At 34.3% G+C, this 20,617-nt stretch overlaps 1 long non-coding RNA gene across 1 annotated transcript in view; it reads left to right on the plus strand.

The window, feature by feature from the left end:
• The first annotated feature begins 14,281 nt into the window (after nucleotides 1-14,281).
• The window catches only part of LOC132285876 (uncharacterized), a 52,315-nt gene continuing 45,979 nt past the window's right edge, over nucleotides 14,282-20,617 (plus strand). Inside the window, exons 1-2 of the long non-coding RNA XR_009472628.1 lie at nucleotides 14,282-14,651; nucleotides 16,068-16,198. This is a non-coding gene — a long non-coding RNA (uncharacterized LOC132285876). The remainder of the gene's footprint in view (nucleotides 14,652-16,067; nucleotides 16,199-20,617) is intronic.

Consider the following 20,617-nt stretch of genomic DNA (forward strand, 5'->3'; position numbering starts at 1 on the left):
TAAATAAAGTTTGAGAGATGACATCCGAATTTTTAGCGAGGAAATCCCGATTAGTGAAAATCAACCAATCGTTATGGGAATAACTTTGGACACTCTGCCGTCTCGAGTAAAAATGATCCACTATATTTGAAACAAAGTATAACCTACTTTGACTCAGGCTTACACCCCTTCACTCTACCAATTAAGACTCAACTCACTGAACACCCCTGGTTTAAATAAGGATTATTAGTAGATCAACAACACTCCGTGAATGCCTTGACCCCTTCAAAGTGTGATCGAACTCATTTTCTTCAATTCTCAATCTGATGAAGAATAATTAAAATACTGTTTCTCGTAATCTCTAAACCCTTCAATTATGCTCCAATTAATTCCCATTAAATAGAGAATATCACCCTAAATTACTCCTGTGTTTATGAGTATGCTCTCAAAAATAAAATCAGAAAAATCAAATTGATTTTTTGAATAAAAAATATCTCTCAAACATTTCTCTCAATTAGAAAAATATAAATTTTTAAACCCTAAAAAATTTGGAGAGAAATAGAGTTTATATAGACTTAGAGAGTCCTTACAATAGGTAAAAATAGTTTTCAAAATCGTGTAAAGACTGCCCTACAAGTTTGGGTAAAAACACAAAACTAAAAAGTTACCAAAAATTGATTTTTCGCACATTTAGGCAAATGCAACTAGTTGAAAGTGTACCGGGTTGGATTTGAAGTACAACCGGTTGAAAAAATTCAAAGAGCCAATTTTTGCTCAGAAAATGCAACCGGTTCTAAAGTGAAGTGCAATTGGTTGGACTTTGCTGATAGCTATTAATTTCCAACCTAAGCTCTCATACCTAATTTTAAAGATACTCACAAGTGTTCTTCACTCACATACCTATTCTAAATGATGTTCTCATCAGATCAAAGTATGCTTGCACGTTATAACACTTATAGTTCTGCTTCCACCAACGAGACTAAAAAATAAATAGAAAATTACAACTCGATTGAACATGATTTGACACCGAAAATTTCAATTACAAAATTTACATCTCACACAATTTTGTAATTGAAATTTTCGGTGTGGTCACGTTTGGTTCCGATTCTAACTCAGACTCCAATCTCACCACTAATCAATTACTGAAAAGATTGAAGGTCGCTTCAATCAACAGTTCAATATGTTTGATACCAACTAATATCTCATTACTTATGGTGCCACTTCTATTTCTTTGCATTGATTATCTCTAGTGTTGACCTTGAATCTAAGGCTTTTGATGATCATAATTCATTAATGATGTTCTATGCGTACTACTGTCTACCTTGAGTAAAATTATAGATCTAAGCTATCATCAAGTTAAGACATTACACAGAAAAGAAAAATGAAGAAGCATTATGAAGGCATGAGAAAAAGTCAAAAGAGTGAAGACTCAAAGATAAGTCATCAACATCTCATCAAATGGGATTAGCTAGGATGGTGAGCGTTTTAGGAAACCTTGTTAAAGCATGTATGAACATCTTGAAGCTCACACTCTCAAAATAATGCATAGAGATTCATTCATTAAGGTTAAGGATCATTAGACTAGGTTTAAACATCATCAAAACATGCTCCCGGAATTTAAGTTCCATTTTGGTCGACTGAAATGGAAGGATAATTTAAACCGGTCGACCAGTTCTATCAATGAGTCTGAATCATAGCTTCTATGGTATTTCGGTTTACTGAAATATAGGACTAACTCAGTTTGGTTTACCGAACTAAGAAAATGAAAAGTTTCTCAAAAAGTTTCAGACGACCAAAACTAAGGAGCCAAATGAATCGGCTCGTCCGATTCTCACAGAATGTTTTAGAACAAAGGACGAAAGAGTTTCGGTCGACCGAAACAAAAGAAAGAATCCTTTGGTCTATCGAAATAAGTATAATGGCCAACCTTAAATAGTTTCGGTCGACCGAACCTCAAGAGTGTTTTATTTCGGACAACCGAGCCAGCGAGAATTTTAATTTTGAACGGCCATTTTTCCTCAAAGTGTGTGTCCAACAGCTTGAATACATATCAGATACATTTGAAAGTCTATATAATGACTTTGTGGTCTTAATAAAAAGGTATTGCATTCATTGAGAAACATATCTTTGCAATCTTATAACCTTTTTATCATCATACACATACTTCATATCTTCGAAGAGTATTGAGCTTCAATTTATTCATACATACTCTAGAGTGAGCTGAATCTTGTACTTTAGATCTAAGAGAGATCATCTTGTACTTCAACAATCTTATTCAACTCTTGTAAGGGCTGGTGTAGCCCAAGGAAGACTAAGAGAAGGTGTTTCTCTTAGCACTTAGAAGCAAAGAAGGGCTTCTTGTAAAAGGTTTGCTCTCCATCCGTAAAGAGGTGCCATAGTGGATTGGGAAGTCTCAAGAGGGGTCTTGAGCCGAGGAGTAGGAGTTTCCAAACCTCGCTAAAATCGCCGAGTACTTGTTTACAATCTCTCTTTTTATCTCTTATATTTATTGCTTCACGTTCTTTTGAATTTTTTTCTTGATAATTGCTGATAAGTGTAACTTAGACTTCAAATTGCTTTATTAAATTATTATTGAGAAATTTACTTTGCTATTGCACATCAATTGAAATTGAAATTTGACCATTGTTTGGTAAGACTCTATTTAACCCCCCCTCTAGAGTCATTAATTGGGCAACAATTGGTATCAAAGCCTAATCTCTAAAAGGCTTAAGTGTATTAGAGAACGATCATGGCAAACTTGAATGGTCACTTTCACCAAGAAGGTCAATCTAATTCTAGACCTCCTTGGTTCGATATAATAGACTATAGTTATTGAAAAAATAGAATGATAGACTTTATTCAATCTATAGACTATCAAATTTGATTAGTTATAGTCAATGGACCCTTTGTTCCAATGAAAGTTGTTGAGTCAAGAAGTGTCCCCAAAACTGAAGCTGAATGGGACATCAAGGATTACAAACTCATTTCCCTAAATGTTAAAGCCAAAGTTAATCTGAATTATGCCATAAGCCCTAATGAATACAATAGAGTCTCCACTTGTACCATGACTAAAGAAATCGGGGATAAACTTCAGATTACTTAGGAAGGGACATCACAAGTTAAGGAATCCAAAATTGACATTCTTATGCATCAATATGAACTTTTTCGTTTGAATGAAAATGAGTCTATTAGTGCAATGTTTGTAAGATTCACTGACATGATAAATGGCTTAAAGCATCTTAATAGAACTATTACTAACTTTGATCTTACAAGGAAAATTCTAAGAAGCTTACCTGAAAAATGGGATGCAAAAGCCATAGCTATTAAGGAGGCTTACAATCTCAACACACTTGAGCTGGATGAACTTCTTGGCTCTCTTCTAACATGGGTGATCACTTTAAAAGATAGAGAAGGAGATCATCATCAAAAGAAAGAAATCGCTCTTAAATCTTCTCAATTGCGGACAACGAAAGTGAAAATGATGATCTAGCTCTTATTACTCAATCCTTCAAAAGATTTCTTCATAGAAAGAAATTCAACAAGGGAAAATTCAAAAAGGGTGAATCATCTAATGAACAAAGCAAACGAGACTCTCCTACCTATTTTCATTGCGAAAAACCGGGACATTTCAAAGCTGATTGTCTTGCTTATAAAGAGAAAAGAAAAAGAGAAGAGCAATGCAAGCCACTTCGGAATATGATGACTCAAACGGTTCCGAAAGTGACGAGGAAAAGGCTATTTTTTGTCTCATGGCAAACAGGGATGAGGTAAACTCTAATTTTGACTCTTCATCTGAATGTGAAATGTCTTATGATGATTTGGTTGATGCTTATAATGGCCTACTTGATGGCTTTAGAGAATTGCATGATGAACTAGGTAAAATGGTCAAAAAATATGCTTCTCAAAGAAGAGAAAAGCTTATCATTGAAAACAAACTTCAAACTCTTCAAAATGAAAATGAATCCTTGAAATTAATTATTGAAGACCAAACTAATGATCTAGCAAAGTTCACTCAAGGAACAAAAAATCTAGAACTCATGTTAGGTGCTCAAAGGAGTGTCTTTAATAAAAATGGACTAGGATTTGATCCTTTTGATAAAAAGGCATGCCTATTGAAAAAGAGAGAGCCTTTGGCTAATCATTTTGTTAAAAGTATGAACACATATTCTAAATGCAACTATTGTAAAAGATTGGGTCATCTTATTTAAGATTGCTAAAAAAGAAGGCCGAAAATTTTTAAGAAGTGGGTTCCCAAAGGAACATACGTGCTTCTAGCTAACTCATACGGACCCAACAACATTTGGGTACCAAGTGAAGACTATTTGAAATCTCTCTTGTAGGATAAATTAAATACCTCCACATCCTTTAAGGACAAATGGTTTCTAGATAGCGGATGCTCAAGACATATGATGGGTGACCGCACAAAATTCTCTTCTTTAAAGACATTCAACAGAGGAAACATCACTTTTGGAGACAACTCTAAAGGGAAGGTAATTGGCATTGGAATCATAGGTATTTTTTCCTCCTTATCTATTGAACATGTCTTGCTTGTTGAAGGTTTAAAGCATAATCTATTTAATGTTAGTCAACTTTGTGATAATGGATTTGATGTGATTTTTAAATCAGATAAATTCATCGTTAAAAGAAATGAATTTCAAATATTTTGTGCTCCCAGAAGTGGTAATGTTTATACTTTGCTTTTAGGAGAACTTCGTGATCAAGATGTTAAATGCTTTATGTCATCAAATGAAAATAGTTGGTTGTGGCATAGACGGTTAGGTCATGCTAGCATGGATTTAATCTCAAGATTGTCTAAAAATGAACTAGTCAAAGGTCTCCCTAAGACAAATTTCTGAAAAGACAAACCATGTAGTGCTTGCCAAATTGGTAAGCAAATCAAGTCCTCCTTCAAAAGGAAAAAGGATATAACCACTTCAAAACCATTTGAATTGATTCACATAGACCTTTTTGGATCGGAGAAAATTGCTAGTCTTGGTGGTAAACTTTATACCTTTGTGATTGTAGATGACTACTCTAGATTCACTTGGGTATTCTTTCTTGCACGCAAAAATGAGGCTCATTCAATTCTTTCAAAATTTTGCAAAAGAGTCGAAAATGAAAAGGAGTGTAAAATTAAAACCATTAGAAGTGATAGGGGTAGAGAGTTTGACAATCAAGACGTTGAAAGATTTTGCGACGAAAATAGCTACAATCACAATCTTTCGGCACCTAGGACTCCCCAACAAAATGGAGTTGTTGAAAGGAAAAATAGATCTATTCAAGAAATGGCTAGAACCATGCTAAATGAGCACAAATCACCTAGATCTCTATGGGCCGAAGCCGTCAACACCTCATGTTATGTTATAAATAGAGTTGTTATTAGAAAGATTCTCAACAAAACACCTTATGAGTTATGGAACAAAAGGAAACCTAATATAGGCTATTTCAAAGTTTTAGGGTGTAAATGCTTTGTCCTTAATGACAAGGACATTTTTCTTGGTTATTCTTCTAGAAGTAAAGCATTAGAGTTTATAATAAAAAGACTTTAGTTGTGGTTGAATCCATATATGTTGTGTTTGATGAGTCCCCAATTAATCCTATAAAAAGTGTAATGGGCAATGATAAATAAATTGAACTTGAAAAGGGTACTAATGAACTCGATGCAAATGAGTCCCCTATAAAACTTGAGAAGAGTATCAATGAACTCAACATAAATGAGTCTCCTATTGATGTATATCAAAATTCCAATTCAAGTGATGATATCTCTCAAAATAAAGCTACTCTAACTGAATGGAAGTTAGTTCATAATCATCCCTAGATCAAGTTATTGGTGACCCTTCCAAAGGTGTTATCACAAGGTTACAATTAAGAAATGTATACAATTTTGTTACATTTGTTTCTCAATTCGAACCTAAAAATATACATGAGGCTGAAAATGATGAATCTTGGCTTTTGGCAATGCAAGAAGAACCCATTCAATTCAAAAGGAACAAGGTGGGGCATCTTGTCCCTAGACCTCAAAACAAAACAATTATTGGCACAAAATGGGTTTTTAGAAACAAAAAGGACGAGTCGGGAACTATTGTTAGGAACAAGGCTAGACTTGTTGTAAAAGCTATAACCAAGAAAAAGGTATAGATTATAAAGAGACTTTTGCTCCCGTTGCTAGGCTTGAGGCTATAAGAATGTTACTTGTATTTGCATCTCACAAAAATTTCAAATTATTTCAAATGGATGTAAAGAACGTTTTCTTAAATGGTTTTATAGATGAAGAAGTGTATGTAGAACAACCACCGGGCTTTGGAAGCTATGATTATCCAAACCATGTTTTTAAATTGACTAAAGCTTTATATGGTTTGAAGCAAGCTCTTAGAGCTTGGTATGAAAGACTTAGTGAGTTCCTACTCTCAAATGGTTTTGGTAGAGGTAAAATTGATAATATACTTTATACCAAAATCATTGATGGTAATTTATTGATCATTCAAATTTATGTTGATAACATTATTTTTGGGTCAACAAATGACTCTCTAAGTAAAGAGTTTGCCACCTCTATGCAAAACGAGTTTGAGATGAGCATGATGGGCGAACTCAACTTCTTTTTAGGGTTACAAATCAAACAAACTCTTGATGGAAATTTTATTTCCCAATCAAAGTATACTAAAGATTTGCTAAAGAAATTTGGCTCGGAAGATGCCAAACATGCTAAAACTCCTATGAGTCCTTCCTTAAAGCTTGATAAGGATGAGAAAGGTAAGGAAGTTGATATTAAGAAATATAGAGGGATGATCGGAAGTCTTCTTTATTTAATTTCTAGTAGGCCAGACATCATGTTTAATGTGTGCTTATGTGCTAGGTTTCAATCTTATCCCAAAGAATCTCACTTGAATGCTGTTAAACGCATCTTTAAATACTTGAGTGGCACTATTAACTTAGGACTGTGGTATCATAGGCACACATCCTTTGAACTAGTAAGATTTACAGATGCTGATTTTGCCAGTTGTAAAGTTGACAGAAAAAGTACAAGTGGCGCTTGTCACTTTATAGGTCAGTCCCTTGTATCTTGGTCATGCAAGAAACAAAATTTAGTAGCATTATCCACCGCTGAAGCTGAATATGTTGCTGCTGGTAGCTGCTGTGCACTAATCTTGTATATCAAACATCAGCTTAAAGACTTTGGTTTATTCTTCGACAAAATCCCTATCAAATGTGACAATACCAACGCCATTTGCATATCAAAGAATCCTATTCAGCACTCAAAAACAAAGCATATTGAGATTAGATATCATTTCTTATGTGATCACGTATCAAAAGGCGATATTGAATTAATGTTCATTAGTACCGAGAATCAATTAGCTGACATTCTCACAAAGCCACTTCAAGAAGATAGATTTTGCACACTTCGTCGAGAAATCGGAATGGCAATAGAGAAAAAGATCCATGGTCACTGATGAACACTGAATACATTTGACCTCTGACTTCAGTTCGGCAGACCAAAACTGTGCTTCGGTCTGCCAAAATAAACATTTCGGCAGACCGATATTATATTTCGGTAGACCGAAATAAGAAAGTTAATTCCTCTTCAAAATGCAAATCGGATGACCGATGAAGCCATCTCGGTCGACCGATACTTCAGGGCCCAGATACGAATAGGACCAAAATTGATTTAAATGACCCACGAACCCATCTTTCCTCTCAAACTCTCAAACTTTCTTTTTCTCTTTGAAAAGGCGACTGCGAACCTCTCTCCTTCTCCCATCTTCGCCTCTAAGGTAAGTTCCACTCCTCTCTCGTAGATCAATCAATTTCATTTCCTTTGACTGTCAATCTCTATTAGTATCTCTGTTGTAGCATCTTAGATTAGTTTTCCATTGCACAAACCTTCACATCATCTTTATCGTGAGTCTCACAAAGTCCCTCATCCACTAGAAAACCATCTAGAACCCATCTAAGAAACTTCTCATGGCCTCACAAAAGAAACCATCTAGAAGTAACAGAAATTTAGAAAAGCGCCCTAGGAGCTCTCATGATATGGATATCGAAGGATCTAACCCACCAAATCCTGAAAATCCTGACTCCTACCCTGCTCCAAATATGCATCTTTTCCGAGAACCCGAGTTCAAGGAAATCTATGAAACTAGATTCCTTCATAAGATAGTTGAGAAGGGAAAGTTCTTTAATAGTAGTGAGAGTGAAGAGTTGATTCAACACACCTTCTCACTAATTGATGCTATTGGCTTGGGTGGATTTGTATCCTTCAAGGTCCCTTATTATCCCAAGCTAGTGAGGATATTTTACACTCATCTTGAGAAAGAGCTAGGGTAAAACACTTACGATTCCTTCGTTGTAGGCACTCACATTCACCTTACCCTGTCCAATTTGCGCCGCATTCTTAAAATTCCTCACGGCAATATCACATAATTTACATCTTATAAATGGTATTATGGGGAAGAGTTTGATCCTCTCCAAGCAATTCAACAAATGAGCCATTTCCCCACTGAAAACACTAACAAGATCATAGCAAGTCAGTTAACCATATAAGTTCGCCTCATTTATCATGTCATCATCCATACCATCCTTCCAAAATCTGGCGGACGCTCGGATGTGTTGTTTATGGAAGCTTTTCTCATATGGTGTGTCCTAAACGGAAAGCAATTTGACCTCGCCTTTATCATCTTTCACCACATACAAGATTGCATTAAAAAGGAAAAGACACACCTATTCTATGCCATGCCTCTTACCCTAATCTTCAGAGCATACAAGGTGCAAATAGAAGGAGAGGATAAAAAGGAGCTTACTAAACTCTACAGAATTGACAGACACTTGCTGAGTCGAATGGGGCTTAAAAAATCCGAAGACAACATTTGGTATGACCCTAAGTTTGGAGATCTGACAAATGAGGGCCAAGACATTGTCATGGAAGAGCACCAAGCAGAAGGTGTTGAAGTGGGTGGAAATGAAGACAGAGAAGAAGAACAAGAAGACAAAGAAGAAGAAGAAGAGGGAGAACAACAAGAATCTATGAATATCCCTCCTTCCGAGGAAAGATCCCTCTGTGAGCTTATACTTGAGAGTATTACTCTTTCGAAAAACCAAATTGCCATTGAGAAGGAAAATTGAGACCACATTCTCGCCTTGCGTGAAAGAGTTAAAGAGGTAGCAAACGAAGTCGACATCGTCAAACACGATCTTGCTGACCTCCGAGTCACAGGACTCCCTCACTTTTGATGCCCCCCTCCCCCCCACCTTTTTGATGATTGACAAAGGGGGAGAATGATGTTGATGTAGTGTGGTATTAATGATATTGATGTAGTGTTGATGTAAGTGGTTGTAGGCTGTTAATTGTAATGGTTGTAGTTAACAATGTAGTTATGAAGTTCTGAATGGGTTAGTAGTGAAATGAAATAGATGTGATTATTGACCATGCAATCTTTTGACTGCACCTTGAATTCATTAATCAAATGAAATACATTTTTGGTATTTATGAATTGCATTCTTTTTTAATGCATTGTCTTGATCTTGCTTAATATGTATACATGCCTTAAATATGATCTTGCTAAAAATGCTTAGATGGATGCACAAGGAAAGGGGGAGATTTGTAATCTCTTATTTGAATGTTCTCACCTTTAAAACTATGCACATTGATAGGGGGAGAATTGTTTATATTCCATACTCTTATTTTTCGAACAACATCAATGAATTGTCATCATCAAAAAAGGGGAGATTGTTGACCTTGAATCTAAGGCTTTTGATGATCATAATTCATGAATGATGTTCTATGCGTACTAATGTCTACCTTGAGTAAAATTACAGATCTAAGCTATCATCAAGTTAAGACATTACACAGAAAAGCAAAAATGAAGAAGCATCATGAAGGCATGAGAAAAAGTCAAAGGAATCAAGACTCAAAGACAAGTCATCGACATCTCATCAAATGGGATTAGCTAGAATGGTGAGCGTTTTAGGAAACCTTGTTAAAGCATGTATGAACATCTTGAAGCTCACACTCTCAAAATCATGCATAGAAATTCATTCATTAAGGTTAAGAATCATTGGACCAGGTTTAAATATCATCAAAACATGCTCCTGGAATTTAAGTTCCATTTCGGTCGACCAAAATGGAAGGATGATTTAAATCGGTTGACCGGTTCTATCAATGAGTCTGAATCATAGCTTCTAATGTATTTCGGTCTACTGAAATACAGGACCAACTGAGTTTGGTTTACTGAACTAAGAAAATGAAAAGTTTCTTAAGAAGTTTCAGACGACCGAAACTAAGGAGTTAAATGAATCGGCTCGTCCGATTCTCACAGAATGTTTTAGAACAAAGGACGAAGGAGTTTCGGTCGACCGAAACAAAAGAAAGAATCCTTTGGTCTATCGAAATAAGTATAATGGCCAACCTTAAATAGTTTCGGTCGACCGAACCTCAAGAGTGTTTTATTTCGGACGACCGAGCCAGCGAGAATTTTAATTTTGAACGGCCATTTTTCCTCAAAGTGTGTGTCCAACAGCTTGAATACATATCAGATACATTTGAAAGTCTATATAATGACTTTGTGGTCTTAATAAAAAGGTATTGCATTCATTGAGAAACATATCTTTGCAATCTTATAACCTTTTTATCATCATACACATACTTCATATCTTCAAAGAGTATTGAGCTTCAATTTATTCATACATACTCTAGAGTGAGCTAAATCTTGTACTTTAGATCTAAGAGAGATCATCTTGTACTTTAACAATCTTATTCAACTCTTGTAAGGGCTGATGTGGCCCAAGGAAGACTAAGAGAAGGTGTTTTTCTTAGCACTTAGAAACAAAGAAGGGCTTCTTGTAAAAGGTTTGCTTTCCACCCATAAAGAGGTGCCATAGTGGATTGGGAAGTTTCAAGAGGGGTCTTGAGCCGAGGAGTAGGAGTTTCCAAACCTCGCTAAAATCGCCGAGTACTTGTTTGTAATCTCTCTCTTTAGCTCTTATATCTATTGCTTTAAGTTCTTTTGAATTTATTTCTTAATAATTGCTGATAAGTGTAACTTAGACTTCAACTTTCGTTGTTAAATTATTGTTGAGAAATTTACTTTGTTATTGCACATCAATTGAAATTGAAAATTGTCCATTGTTTGCTAAGACTCTATTCACCCCCCCTATAGGGTCATTAATTGGGCAACATCTAGAAAAGTTGAAACTAGTAATTAAATGTCCAAAAAAGTATTTAGATATAAATTTATATGTTTGTGAAAATTTTAGTGTCAATAATCGAGTTGTAATTTTGTTTATTTTAAGTCTCATTCTTTCGAAGCTGAGGCACAAGTGCCCCTTACGGTTGAATTCGATGAAAATATCATTTAGAAGAGTTATGTGGATGAGAATACATTACACATATGTATTTTGAGTTGGTGTCGAGTGTATTGAAGTTTTTCATGTTTAAACATCTTTATTTTTGCACTCTATAAAAGTCTAACCAGTTAAGTTTTTTGTTCAATCGGTTGAACTTTATGCAAAGATAAATACTACACTTAGTAGAAATCCAACCGGAACTTTGAACTTAATTGGTTGAACTTTCTGATCGCACAAAATGCTCTTCGAAAAAGTCCAACTGGCTGAACTTCCAACCTAACCAGTTAAACTTTCGTAAATATGAGGGATTTCATTTTTTTGGCAACATTTTAGTTTCTTATTTGTACTAAAACTCCTACAGATGTGTATAACATATTTCCATTTATTTTGATTACTCTCTAGGATATAAAAACCTCTCATATCTCTTACTCTGACTAAGATCAAATGCTTAAATTAATTGAGAAGAATAAGGATTTATCTTTTACATGATTATCGAAGCTTTTTAAGAGAGATTTTCAAAAAAATATGATTGTGTATTTTTGAATGCACACACTTAAACACAAGAGTGATTTAGGGTGATGTTCTTCACTAATCATCAGAGACTACTTCAAATTACAGAGATTGATCATAGCATTAAAATTTTCTTTTAGCCGTCACAAAAATTTAGATTCGAAAAGAAGAAATTGATTAAACTATGGAAGGGTCATAACATTCGAGGATTGCTCGTGATCCACCACCAACCTTTGTACAATCATTATAGGATTAAGCTTGAATTTTAGAAAGTTGGACGGGGGAGTTGTAAAGTTAGAGACGTTCAACAATTGGTACTTGATAGAGTGGAGTGGGTGTGAGCTTTAGTCAGAGTCTATTAATGTACTGTGCTTCGACTTATACGAGATGACTAAATTCTTCGTGGTTTTCATCTCGGTTGGTTGGATTTCTTCTAACTATGGTTTCCACGCTAAAGATGTTGGTATAATTTGTGAGGATCAGTTTCTTTTTTTTCTATTTTTTTTCGACATTTTAGATTTCGTGTCATGTGGGACTGGGCCAGGTCAAGTGTTTGGGAATTGTTTTCTAACACTTTGCATTTATTATTTTGGGATATATTGGACATATATATATTTTATTTGGGACACGTTGGACATCATATTTTATTTTGGGGTGGTTGCATTATATATGTATAGTTTAGAAGAGAAAAATAATTTTCTCTATCCCCTTTCTTCTTTACTTTTCTTTTTCTACTATTTTTGGATCTTGGCTTCAAGAACCGGATTCATCACTTTCTAGTCGAATTTTGTCGACACCGTAGAAGGGAGATATAACGGGGACAACATCCAATGATCAATTTTGTTTTCATTTCAGAGCACTTTCGAGATTTTGGGGTGAGTTCGGGTTTGGATTTTGAGGCAGCCGTAGGAGATGGTGCGCGCCTAGCACGAAGTACAAAATGGAGTGTAGTGTGGCCAAGTTTAAATTTATAGAATGCCACTACCACTTCTAACTATAAATATAGCTAGAGTGAGTAGGGATCGTCCCAAGGGAAATGGAGTGTATTTAGCTTGGAAATCAATGTTGGATTAGTAGGTCGAATGATCAAAGATGTTTTGATTGGTTAATTAACTACAATGTCAACTAAATGGATGCAAGGTAAAACAATTGAAGCAGAGTAAAATGTAGAGAATATAAGAGATGGATCTTGGGACTTAGAGGTCACCACCAAACATCACCTTCCCAGAAACTCAATGTGTAATAGATGAGGGGGATTATATGTTGCAATACTAGTGTGTGTCATTAATTGAATTAACAAGCATGGATGACTAAATAAGTATACATTGTCTAGCCAAACTAGTGAATAGCACAACATATCAAGTTAAGCCATTATTCCTTCTTTTAAGTCCATAATAAATACACATCATCAAATTAGAGAAATATACTACTTACATTCATAAGTATGGGACATCAAACAATAAACATGGATTGTCCTCCCATCTAAGAAAGTAAGGCAATTACACTATAACTGAGCTAGGGACATGAAGATTAAACTAATTAAACTAAGGAAGAGGCCTAATCCATTAAGAAATAAATATGAACCATCAAATAAACCACAAGAGAATTCCATTAAAGCACCATGCCCTGACCATCACATGATTCATAGCATCAACACACATAAACATGCATCAATATCACAAAACCTAGAGATAAACACATGAACATCTATTCTAGCATTCATAGACATATAAATAGAATGAAATGATCAATTGGAAGTATTAAACTACACAAATCATTGTAGAAACAAGATTCATATATAAATCAAATGTCAAGACAAGAGTTACAACACAAATCCCCTCAAAATACAAAACATCAAAGTCTAGGAGCACTACAAGAAATTAGGCTATTAGGGACAGTCTTTTAGTAACGCTTTAAAACCTGTCCCTAAAGATCCTATTATTAGAGACGGGCAAATTTTACTGTCCTTAATACTAGCCTTTTAGGGACAGTCAATCTGATATGTCACCAAATCCCTAAAAACTGTCCCTAAAAAGTTTTTTTTTTTTTTTTTGGCACAGTCTATTGAAGACCGTCCCCAATGCCACAAAAAAATAGCGCTAAACTTTAGCGCTTCATTTTTATTTTGTTTGGCGTTAAAATGAAATATTATAAAATTATTTTATTTTATAACATAGGGAAGCCCATCACACTATGTCGTTTTAATCTAAAAAACATTAGTATCATTTGCAATCCTCTTCCACCTTCACAACTCACAAAGCTCTTCGATCAGTTCTTCACCTCTTCTGTTCTTCTCAACGTCGCCCTGCTCTACGACCTAAAAGCAACCTTTGGAAGGTTTCTTCTGTTTCCAGCCAAGCTAACCTCCTAATCTCAATAGAGGCAAGCAAAAGTTAATTCGTACTTTTCCTGTTTGCCATTTTTCATGATCCTCACCTTAGTTTTTTTTCTAGGGTTTCGAAATTGCAAAAGGTCTATTGAAGGGGTAAATTACAAATCTGGAAAAGGCTTGTCGTCTGAGTCTGAATCACTATGGGAAATCTGAAATCGTACAGGTTGTTTGAACTTTTTATCTTTATTAATTTATTCCTGATATACATACAAATATATATGTATATATATCCTTTATATATATATATATATATATATGTATATATATATATATATATATGCAATTCATTCATCAATTCACAGACACATAAAGAATTTGTGTACTACTTTCATTCTTATTATGTTATTTCTTTACTCATTCATTATTATACAATAGATTTAATCACTCAACCTTTTGCTTCTTCTTTTATTGGCGGCTATCTACTTGCCGAGAGGTATGTTTCATTCTCTTCTTTGTATCTCAATTAACTAGCTTAGATTGCTTCTTTATCTATACTATTTATTTATTTATTTATTTATTTTTGAGGTTGATTTAGGTATGAGTTTAGGTTTTTTTTTTTTTTGAGGAATCATCGTTTCGTTGAAATTTTAATTTTTAAAAATTATTTTTCCCCTCCTACAATTCTGAGGTCTCTTAATTGGCTTCAGTTGATATTCATCATAAGCTTTATTGTTGTTAGTCATCATTATGACCTTTGTATTCTTTATTCTTGATCATTCATGCCTCACGTCAAAACCATGGGGGTGTTATAAAGGGCTATTTTGTAGGGATTTTGACTTCAGGGAGTGATTTGTATAAAAATTGGGTTGGGGTCTCCTGGAGGACAATTCCTGTTGGAACTGAATTGTTGATTGTTACAATTTTTGTTAATTTGAGAATGGTTAGTTTTCTTTTTATATTCTTGATTCTTTGATGGAATTGATGGTAGTGATTCTAAAATTTTTAGGTTAAAGTTCTAGTTACTAGAAATATTAAAGAATAATGATACACATTCAAAATTTTGAATGTGAGAGGGAAACGATGGGGCTCACCACCTCTCTCGCATTATGGAACGAGAGTTTTGCTGCAAGATTCCATTCGAATGTCCATACAAAGATCATTGGCCAATGGTCGGCCTTGCCCTATAAATGTAATTCATTTATGTCCAAAAAGAATTTTAATATAGCCTCCTATTATGGTTATATAAATCTTTTTTTATATCTTATTGTTATTCAAGGTCTCCTCCACCTCTGACACATAATTTTGTGGTTTCATCATTGTTTCATATAGATTTCAAGAATGAGTTTGATCAGAATTGATATATATATATATATATTTTCACTACAACTATTTAGCGCTTCATTTTGATTTATTGTTATTTTGGTGTTTGGATGATTTGGTGTAGAATTATGATACTCGACTCAACAAAGTCTATTTCAACTATTTAGGTTTGGTTACATAAATCATATTTTCTTTTCCATTTTAAAGCCATAACCTTAGGCAATCTTGAGAATTGTTCAAGAAGTCAAGTTTTAAAAATATCAGCATTGCAATTACATCCGAATGATATTCTCTATATCCTGTCTTTCAGTTTCTGGTTGCAGTCGAAAATACTAAAGTGATTGTATAGTTTTTATTTTTATTAGGAAAAAATTTAAGAGAAGTGACTTAAAAAATAAATCAAATAGGCCCTTACAATCCCTTTGTTAATGAAAGGAAGGAAATTTTATGAATGCTCTAGAAAGCGACCCTTCATTAACCAGAATAAGCCTTGTAGTTGACTTGTTAGTGAAGTTTTGATACTAATAATTTAGCCAGTGTCCCATTTGAAAGTTGTAAGCTAACTTTTTCCATGGTGGTGTTGTATTAGTTCGCTTCCAAAACATGGAATATAACCTGCACAAGATCCTGTTCAGAACTGATAATTGGTGCCATTATATAATTATTGCAAGTCATATCCACTAGCTGTTCACCCAAGATTGAGTTTGATCAGAATTTTAGGTACGATATATTTCTTACTCCTTTTATTATGTTTTATTTTATTTGTTTATTTATCAATTTTTGGATTTTAATGCTCTATAAGTGTATATTACCTAGATATTTAGTTTTAATGCTCTTATTATGTTTTGTTTTATTTGTTTATTTATCAATTTTTGGATTTTAATGCTTTTATTATGTTTTATTTTATTTGTGTATTTACAATTTCTGGATTTTAATGCTCTATAAGTTTATATTACCTAGATATTTAGTTCTAATGCTCTCCGTCATGGATCTATCGTGATTATGCATATTATTCTATTCTCCTTCTTGTGTACCTCCTGTTTATATGGGTTGTACCCTTATTTTGGCACCTTTTAATGATATTTTACCACTTCCCCCCTCCCTACCAAAAAAAGAGAGAGCCTATGGATCAAGTACATATATTTTGTTTTGCAGATATTTTTTTTAAAAGACCATTTTTCTTTACAAGTAATTGGCCCTGCATATATTTTGTTTAATTTATCTAGAGACAGCCTCATCACTTTGTTCTCTCATTTACCAAAATTTGTTAGATAAATGAAAATTCTTTCTCCACAAAGGGAGTGGAATGAAAATTAAATTTGATTATACAATTTTTGAAAATATAATTCACTGGAGGCGGGATCGATTGATGAAACAATTTTGAAAAGGCTGTTCATGACACATTTTATTCATTTGTGACTTTTTTAAAATGTGTCAAATATGTGTGCATGAGCTGGTTATGTTGGTAATAAATTTATATGGTTCAATTAGAAGTTCGAATATTGTCTTTATATCTAATGTTTCCAATGTGTTGTGTTATTAATGCATGGATACTACTTCTCTATGTAGGGTACTGTAATATATTTACATTATTGATCGAGAAGAGTTTGGCGATCCAATAATATACAAAAATATATTAAATTTCATTAAAAAAAGTTTTCCTTTGAACATGAGAAAGTAAACCATAATGATTCTTTCTATGGAGTTTAATTCTGTTAACTATTTAAGCAATCTAGCTAACTGGCAACTCACACTCACATTGTTCCATATATAATAATTATGAGATACCATGCATAAATTGATTAACGAAGCAATATTGTAATCCTGAAAATTATAAAGCAAACTTGTTTTGTTAAAAAGAAAATTGAACTGAATATACAATATATATTAATGAATTCTTGAAATACCATTTCAAACAATCAATTTAAAGACATCAGTTTCTTGCCACTTTTATTTTATTTTTATTTTTATGCTTTTAAAGCTAAATAATATGGTCCTTCCTGACCCTTTACTATCCAGAGACACACCAGAACTAGTTGAAAGTATAAAAGCCTTGAAAGAGAAGCATGATATCAAAAAGTAGTGTGCCTCACTTTATGATATAGTGGATCAATACCTTCCTGTCGGAAGAAAAAAGAGAAATATATATATATAATAAAAAGATGAGGATATCAATGAATTGATTGTTACTGATAAAAACAGCTACATATTTTCCTCATGCAACCTCTGTGATTGAAAATAAAAGAAGGGGCTTCAAATCAAAGTCAATAGACATTATTCTTAGCTAGCTACTTCTCAACACATTACAATGACCTTGCTTTCACTTTTATTTAATGGATTTCTTTATTGTTTTCCCTTATAATATGATTGATTTTCATTCTTAAAGAGTTATGAAATATTCAACATAGGCATCAAATGACTTGTTTATAATTGATATTCTAACTTTTTTAAATTTATTTTATGTAAAATAACAGTTACATGGCTAAGTCTTGGATTCATCATCACACTAGGGGCAGTCGAATCTATTTTGATGGCATAGAAAACTTCATTAAGATGGCTAGTCGTCATGTACAGACAGGCGGTATTACCCGATGTCCATGTCGTCGTTACAAAAACAAGGAATTTCTTGAAATTAAACAGGTTAAGCAACATCTCTTGAGTAATGGGATGAACAAGGGGTATACCAATTGGATATATCATGGGGAGGTTCCTCAAACCAGCAATAATGTTAATATTGATGCTAATGTTAATGGGGAAAGTACCCATACCCATGATGAAGATGGAAATGTAGATAATGTATTTGAGTTGTTGGATAACTTACAAATGGGAAACTTCAATAATGCACAACAACAAGAAGATTTGTGTGACGGCCCAAGTTTTTCAACCCGGTCCATCAGTGATGAACCAAAAGATGACCCGATAACGGATCCAAAATGCGGAAGCAAAAGACAAAACAATGGCCTCTAGAGATACATAATGGCTCTAAGACACCATTATGACCCTCAACGAGGTTACGGAACCCAAAGGAATTAAATGGGGAAGCAACGTTTCAAAAATCAACAAGATTGAACCTAGTGGCAAAATTGTCATTTCCAGCTTAAAAGTGGGTGCCACTGAGCACACCATTGGAAAGAAAACAAAAAATTAATGAATTTAGACCCAAGAATCACTTGATTCGGAGTCCGAATGAAGAAGATATGGCTTACGGAAGAAGAAGGGGCAAAACAGTCAAAAAGTGCAAACCCTAGATCATCTAACCGGTTAGGAGATCTTCCTAACCAGTTAGGAGGCCAAAAATCACGAGAAAAACACTACCCATGCACATGTAACGGGTTACGAAACCCCTCGTAACTGTTTATATGTGAAGGAGGCAGAATGGGCAGCTCAAAAACCTGGCAGCAGGGGTTTTTCCGGGACAAATGGAAATTTGAGGGCCAAGATGACATTTTCTGGAAAAACTCAAAGAAGAAACCCCCCTCAAAATCTAGTTTTCTACATGACTATCATGGAAAATCAAAAAAACGCAAAGTGAAATGCCCAAAATGCCCTCCCAAGAAAACTGGTCCAGAGGGTCCAAAAAGCTGTTAAATTTAAAAACTGAGAATTGAACTTCGGATGTGATTTCCGATGCCAAGATGAAATTTTCTGGAAAAATATAGAAAAGAAACCCCCCCTAAAATCACATTTTCTAAGTGACCATGTGAAGAACGGAATTTATTTCCCAAAAAAATTCCAAAAATACACTTAGGTCAGAATATGCAACAAAAGTGTAAAATGAGTCCGTAGGAGGCTCATTTCACCAAAGAAGAAGCTTTGCCCACAAATGACCATGCACGCAAACGTAACTTACCTAATAAGATGTGCTACAATGGTCCGTGACTCAAAAATATGGCCGAAGCAAAATATGACCCCCCGACGGCCAAAATGCCAAAAAATGAAGTTTAGAATGAAAACTTGAAACCTAAAATCATGAAATGATTTCGAAATGCCGTTTGGCCTTTAGTCACACTTCATGCATGTTAAATGAATGCTAATGGAAGAAGTTCATACACAATGCATGCTCCGGTGCAAAATAGCATACTAAAACGCATGGTTTTCCATATGTTCTCATCGAAGGCAAAAATGAACATCCTTGACATAAATGTAATTTCAAAAGGAGTTTGGCCATTGGCCTCATGTCATATACATAAAATGAGAATCAAAAAGTGTGCTTAGGCACACATTACAAGTCTAGAAGCAAATATACACATTTGACAAATAAGGTTACAAATGGCTTTTCAAGCCAACCTTCACAAGAATTGAACCCTTCAAGTTCCCAAATCATCCAAGCATGGTGAGAATCTCTAACCTTGAATCCTGTACCTGAAATATGCCCCAGTATTGTAGGGGTGAGTAACATAAAGCTACTCTTAGGAAATGAGCATGCATCGACCTACGTTTTACAAGTTTGCATGATTGATTATTATGGTTCATTCCACCTAACGTCTATGTCAAAGGTGAGACTCAAGGAGCATCCTAGCTACCTAAGATCATTTCTAGCATTAATCACCTCATTCATGCAATTTTAGCAACATAGGGTCATGCTTACACAAAGCAACAACATAGGAGCATGCTTACACAAAGCAACTAACATAGAATCTCAAAGTCATCAATTTGAAATCTAAAGAACGAAAACGACATAAGTGATCATGCCACCTAACGTCTATGTTCCAAATGAATCTATTGGATCATTCCTACTTTACATTTGAACAACACAACATGAATGTACTTGACAACATCAAAAGCTTATAATGATTCATTAAAATCATAAAACAAGAATGTACTTAACAACATTAAAAGCTCACTATGATTTATTAAAAACCATGAACATGAATGTACTTAATAACATTAAAATGATTTATTAAAATCATAAAAATCAAAATCTACAAAGATCATATAGCAAGGACGTACTTAACAACATCAAAATCACTGATAACTAAAACCATAAGTCACAATATAAACATGATTGCTAACTTAGAATTGAATGCGAAAATAAATAATGGAAGACTTGGACATCTAGACTCGGAATTCTGCCGAGATCAATGGTTGTTCCGGGCACTAACCCGCAGGGAAAACCACCCTAAGTGCACACTATCTCAA

The sequence above is a fragment of the Cornus florida genome, unplaced genomic scaffold (assembly GCF_030987335.1).
Source record: "Cornus florida cultivar Cherokee Brave unplaced genomic scaffold, ASM3098733v1 CherokeeBrave_3.0.0_Hap2_Chr11, whole genome shotgun sequence".
NCBI classification, from domain to species: domain Eukaryota; kingdom Viridiplantae; phylum Streptophyta; class Magnoliopsida; order Cornales; family Cornaceae; genus Cornus; species Cornus florida.